We start from the raw sequence: 6,013 nt of genomic DNA, 5'->3' as shown, positions 1-6,013 counted from the left end.
TCAGGTACTCCTGAATTGTTTTTCAAAATTGATTTATATCTTATCTACAATGATTCACAAGGTTGTAAGGAAGAAAGTAAAAACAATTTTGAGTATTTTTATTTAGTGTTTCCAAAAATGGGCGTCCTTCCAGAAGGACGTCAGGACCATAAGGGAACATGTTTTTAAAGTATGACATTGCACAATTAACTTGTTTAGGTTTTATACTTGTAAATAAATTTGAATTATGGGCTAAAACAGCTAATAAATACAAAAACAAAGAAAATAACATACACATATTTTATGCACCAGTATAAGATAAAAAGCAACAAACATAAGTGGTTCGTCACATTCTACGCACATAGTAGCAGTTTTTTTTTTTGTGGCAACTTTGCCATTTCAGCTGCTTCTTTTTTGTTATCTCGTCTGTTGGTAATTCAGCAACTTAATGTTTTCTTCCATCAAATCTAGAATCTAGTTTTGCCCTCTTACTAGGACGTCCTGTGCTGGCAGTGACTCTTCTGTTACTTTCAAGAATTGCAGTGACAATTTGACGACGAAATGTCAGATCTATGGGGTCTTTGTTGTGCTTTTAAAAATCCCAGGCATTTTGCTCTGCAATGACTATAAAATGTGCAGTGATTGGGAAATACCACTTTTCCCTCTTACAGAGCATCTATATAGGGATACATTTTGGTCAGCTCGATCTGTGCCTCCCATAGGAGTATTGTAAGAGTGTAATAAGTTAGGTTGAGGCACGCTAATCCTTTTCTTTTGTTCTCTGGAAAAATCTTGTTAACAGTGTAGTGGTTGCACTCTGAAAGTTGGTGACTACAGTAACATTGTCATTCCAACGTGCAATGGAAATCCCGGATGCTGAGTCAGAACAAACTTCATATGATCCTCTATCTTTTATCATTTTATCTACAGATGGTTCCTGTTGCTTCCACGCCCCCTCTATTTTAGGTCATGTAGTAGTTAAACGCTGCTAAAGAGGTTATCAAAGTATATTTGATAGGGAACATGTGGAAGTAACTGGTCAACATAAGTCATTACCACACCGTACCCCATACCTTTCATTTCATAATCCTTACTACGCGTGCCAGTGTTAGGTATTTCCTAATCTTTTGATTCTAACATGTCCAAAAGTCCCATCAGTGTATATCATTTTCTGTGAATACAGAATGACAACATATTACCCTGACGTCCTTCTGGAAGGATGGTTGAAAACATTATTAAATTAAAACTAACAAAAATAATATGAACCTGTAAATAATATAGGTTAATTCTTGAAGATATTATGACAAGTTTCAGGATTATTGATGCAATATGAAAGAAAATATACATACACATCGATGACAAGGTCGATCAGTTTGTCCGTGGTAAAATAGGCCCTAATTTCAAGACAGTTTCTCACTCACTATGAACGACAGCGTCAAACTGACCGTTGCAGCGCGCAATTGACTCGGCCTACTTCATATAACAATGTGTCACAGTCCGTTGCAACAATGCGTTATTGGCAAAAATAATTTCAACAGTGACACTGTCCTTCCAGAAGGACGTCAGGGTTATCTGGGTTAAAGTATTGTCTGATAGATTTCAGTGGTAATTGTAAAAGGCAATCGTATTGGAAAGTTATGCACTCTATGGTGTAAGACTTCAAACTGCTTCACAAATAGATTGCTGTGAATGGTACATAAAGTTTGCATGTTATGATAAACTGAAATCAACATCCCATTCAAAAACATTAAAACTGTTTCAGTAATTTTATGTTAAGTTTGTATACTGCTCCAGATCAGCACACACTGGTTCATTAAACTGCATATGCTGTTCAAACAGGTACAGTACCTGTAAACTTGATCCTGAAAGTTAATTTTTACTGAGTACCAAGCCCGTGCAATATTGACTTGCCCTTCCTCTTTACTAAAGAAATGTTGTTAAAGATTATAAATTGATAAACTACTTAAGCATTACATGTCTGTTAAAGCATCTGCACAGTACCCTTCATGCAGTTCAGCCTGAATTGGACAAAAATGAATAATAAATTGGCAGTTAATTGTTCATTGTAAATGTTAAATTTATTTTAAAAATAGAAACAATTTTTTAGAACAATTTCTTGTGAAGTAAATAATTGTAGACAAGATTTGTCTCCAGTTTCCAATTTACATCTCTCATTGCTGTGACTAATCCTACAGATTGTAATCAGCAGTAATGTGATGGTTTTGTAAATAGTTTTGGGACACTAAACCATTTTAGTAGGAAGAATGTAACAGATTCAAACCTAAGCAGCAGTCTGGCATGTCAATTTTTACAAAATAAAATCTTGAATCAATATGCTTCATACCTTGTAAGTCTTCCTTGTTACATATGGAAAATCTGCTTGGCTTAGCTGCTTTCTACAATAATTTACTCACATTACAAGAGCAAGTAGGAAAGAATCACATATGCAATGTAAACCATGTGCAGCTAGGGATGGGTGGAATGTGTCTAAGAAAAAGGTGCTTATTATAAATGTGGAAGGTTTAAAATTCAATTGTAATTCACTCACTGAAAATCTGAATTGGTATAAAATAAGATGCTCTAATATGATAAATTTGCTGGTATAAAGCCTGTACTGCATTTTTCATTCATTAGGGGAATTTCAATCCATATCAGTTACTACCTTCAAATCTGCACAAAGTGGTGCTCTTTTAGTGTATGTAGTATATTACATAAACCTGGCATTTGAAGTTACATTGAATAGGTTCAGGTGGCCTCCCAATCAACTGGTATGAAGTGAAATCACTTTAAACACAGACATTATTCTGTAGGGCTTGATTCTAACAGAGGTTAAAGGAGCCTAAAGTCCTTCCTACACATGCTGTCCCTGAGTAACTTCTGAAGTGTGGGCTGATTGGAACTGATGGCTTCCTGTAATAGGCAGCACATCAACAAAATTGAGTTAAACAACTTGATATGGTGTTGCTGTAATTGACACATTCTTGTTCAAAAAATGCCAGAAATGAGCAGTTTTGAAACTTCTGAAAAACTGACAATGTAAAAAGGGATGTACTCTAGTACATCACTGCTTTATTGAAATGAAAATGGTTTGTTATATGCAGCATAACTGAATTACAAAGTTGTGCATCAGGCAGTAAACAGAAATGAGTAGTAGTTATGTTTGTCTTTGAAATATTTAACAGGCTACATATAATGTATTGTGAAGAATATGCTGAAGGTAATGTAAGAAATTCTAAGACTGCCTTGTCCTGACAACTATTGTGTACATGATGTAGCTAGTGAAATTAAATTTGGAAGAAACTCTGGATAGAAGCAGTTTACTGAAAGTTTGTATAAGTGTTTTGGAAGGATTTTTGATCATTAGCTAAATTTAGAATGCCAATAATTTGGGTTGACTAAAGTGTTACATAGCATATGTGGGTAAAGACTTTTACTAGTGGGTTTCAGCACTGCTTAATCACAAACTATGAAACTTTTAGTGGAACAGTGGTGATGTTCTTTAAGTGATCTTGAATAAAAAAATTAAAGATGGGCAGAGCAGGCTTAATGGTTGAACTAGTGGGACAATGGTTGAGAAAACCTGGAAATAAGTGAATGTTCCCAAGTTGGAGAAATGTTTGAGCAAAGTATGCCTTGAGCTGAAGCCTGTTCTCTGTGTAACAGAAACTTTGTCCAACACATCCACAAGCTGTTAAAGGTTTTGACTAAAATCCATTTGACAGTATGCAAGCAGTGTGTTTGTTAAATGGTAAATAACCTTTGAAGAATAAATAGGTATTATGCAGCTGATCTTAGTATGAAGTCCCATTATCTCATTGTCAGACAAGAAGTTAGCATAAATGGTCACCGTTGCAAAAGTTCTTGTTACACTTCGGTTTTTTGAAACAGAAAAGTCTGAGGTGATGTTAATGTAATTTCATTAGGGCAAAGGATAATCTGCTGTCAGGAATGATGAGGAACAAATTGTGAGCTTTCAAAGTACCTTTGAGGAAATAAACTGCAATGTTGTAACAAATTTAAATGCATTCTTCAGATCATGGGAAAGCTTACACATGTTAACTGTCCTATGGTCAGCTACAGCAAAACACTCACCAGATGCCATGTACTTTGCCTGACAGTGAAACATCAGTGTGTAGCAGTCAACATATTAAAATATTGTTGTTCCCCCTATGTAGTTGTAAAGTTTTAGCACTAATATACATTAATGGTGTAAAATGTAAGATGTTCAATAGAATGCAGTTTAGTCAAACACTAGTCTTAAAAACAGATGTGATGTAAAAGAATTTTGTGGTTGTTTGTAGAGATCAAAAGTACATGTTTTGCAAGTGCCATGATCAGATTAGATTAGTACTTGTTCCATAGATCAGGAATAACACACTTCATAATGTGGAACGTGCCAGGTTAATAAAAGGTGTCTATACAAGATACATTACACAAAATATTACATGACACTTAATATTTTTTTGGGTGGGGGTGGGGAAATTACCCACTTACTATATCCAAAAAATTCATCTAATGAGTTGCCATTAAGACTTTCGATGCTATTAGGTAAGTGTCCAAAGAGACTTTCGTGGCAGCATAATTACTTCTGAGCCAGTTAGATTTAACCTTGAGTAGTGAAGATCCTTTCTTCTAGTGTTGTAGACATGTACACTATTACTTTTGAATTCATTCAGATTGTTAATAACAATGTAACTCTACTTAATGTTTTGATGCAATGCAAATTGCACACTTCAACTGAATTAAAATAAATACATTGTGATTAGCCTTTGTACTAGAGTGCAGCACTGCAACAAATTCTATAGATGCTTTGTATCATAAGTTTGACAGTTTTACTATTGATTGAGAAGGGGAAGTTCTGATGTCTGTTATCACATGAATGTACACATGTGTATAGGGGCTATGAAATTTATTGATATATTTAATAATGGCTTCAATACAATGGCACTTACCACATTGTATTGAGAGAATCTAAGCATTTAAAAACACCATTTTACCAAGATTTTGAATAGGCTCTTGGTATATGATCAATTGAAATATCTCTATACACTTGTTGTAAATGCTTCATGTATGAAATGTGTGAGTATGGAGCATAAAAAAGGATCAGAAAATCTGTACAACACACAATGAGCCAGAATGGAAACTTATTCCTCATCTAGGTTGACCAACATACCAAGCTATGTGATGCATTCTAGCATGTCTCAAAATGGTATCATAGGAATTAGATTCACAGAAAGAGCATCAATGCCACCTTTCACCAAGAGTTGGCTGAGAAAAACTGATTTAATTAAAAAAAAAAAAAAACCAAAGCTGAGACAAGATCACATGAATAAGAACTTCTGGAAACTTCATTTCCACAATTTGTAATAAAACTTTACACATTAATCCATTGCACTCACATGTGCTGATACTACATAAACCTGACACCAGGAGACAAATTATTTTTCACCTTAAAACATATGGTGCCAAGTGGTACTTTCAGAGTGTATCTACATGCATACACAAATTTTGAAGACATTTAAATGTGTACCCTGTCACTGAACTTTTAGGTACACCTTGTAAAATGTAAATTATCAGCAAAACTTCTGAGGTGGGAAGGAAAATTCTGACAAATACCTAGCCACTCCCAAATGTTACATTAATTCAATTTGGGTGCTCATTTACACTGGGACATTAACACCAATCCTCCTCCTCTCCAATGTAGGGAGTCCATCAGTGGTAAGTATAGGTTTGCCTCATCTTAGACACTAACCTTTCACACAGAGTTATAATGATGTGTGCACAGTTTGACAGGTAGTTACATTAACCTTCATAAGTACCCAATATAGTGTGGGTCTTCACAGTAGCTGTGATCAGCAATGACAGCAGAACCCATAAGGACATTTTTTGGAATCTTGTTCTAGAATGCATGCGTAAATACTGCAGTTACTACCTTCTGTAGCTAATAAATTCTCCTGGTGACGTGTGGTTCTAGGTCTGTCCCAACAGTAATTACAGAAAATTCATTTTTCCAGCTTTTAACTACATCAGTAAA

General features: G+C 35.0%; 1 long non-coding RNA gene across 1 annotated transcript; it reads left to right on the top strand.

The window, feature by feature from the left end:
• Nucleotides 1-162: 162 nt before the first annotated feature.
• Nucleotides 163-4,420, top strand: LOC124554674. Its single transcript, XR_006968408.1, has 2 exons — nucleotides 163-3,015; nucleotides 3,807-4,420. It is a non-coding gene; the product is annotated as an uncharacterized LOC124554674 (long non-coding RNA).
• The last annotated feature ends 1,593 nt before the right edge of the window (nucleotides 4,421-6,013 follow it).

The sequence above is a fragment of the Schistocerca americana genome, chromosome X (assembly GCF_021461395.2).
Source record: "Schistocerca americana isolate TAMUIC-IGC-003095 chromosome X, iqSchAmer2.1, whole genome shotgun sequence".
NCBI lineage: Eukaryota > Metazoa > Arthropoda > Insecta > Orthoptera > Acrididae > Schistocerca > Schistocerca americana.
This window is presented reverse-complemented; position numbering and strand designations above follow the sequence as displayed.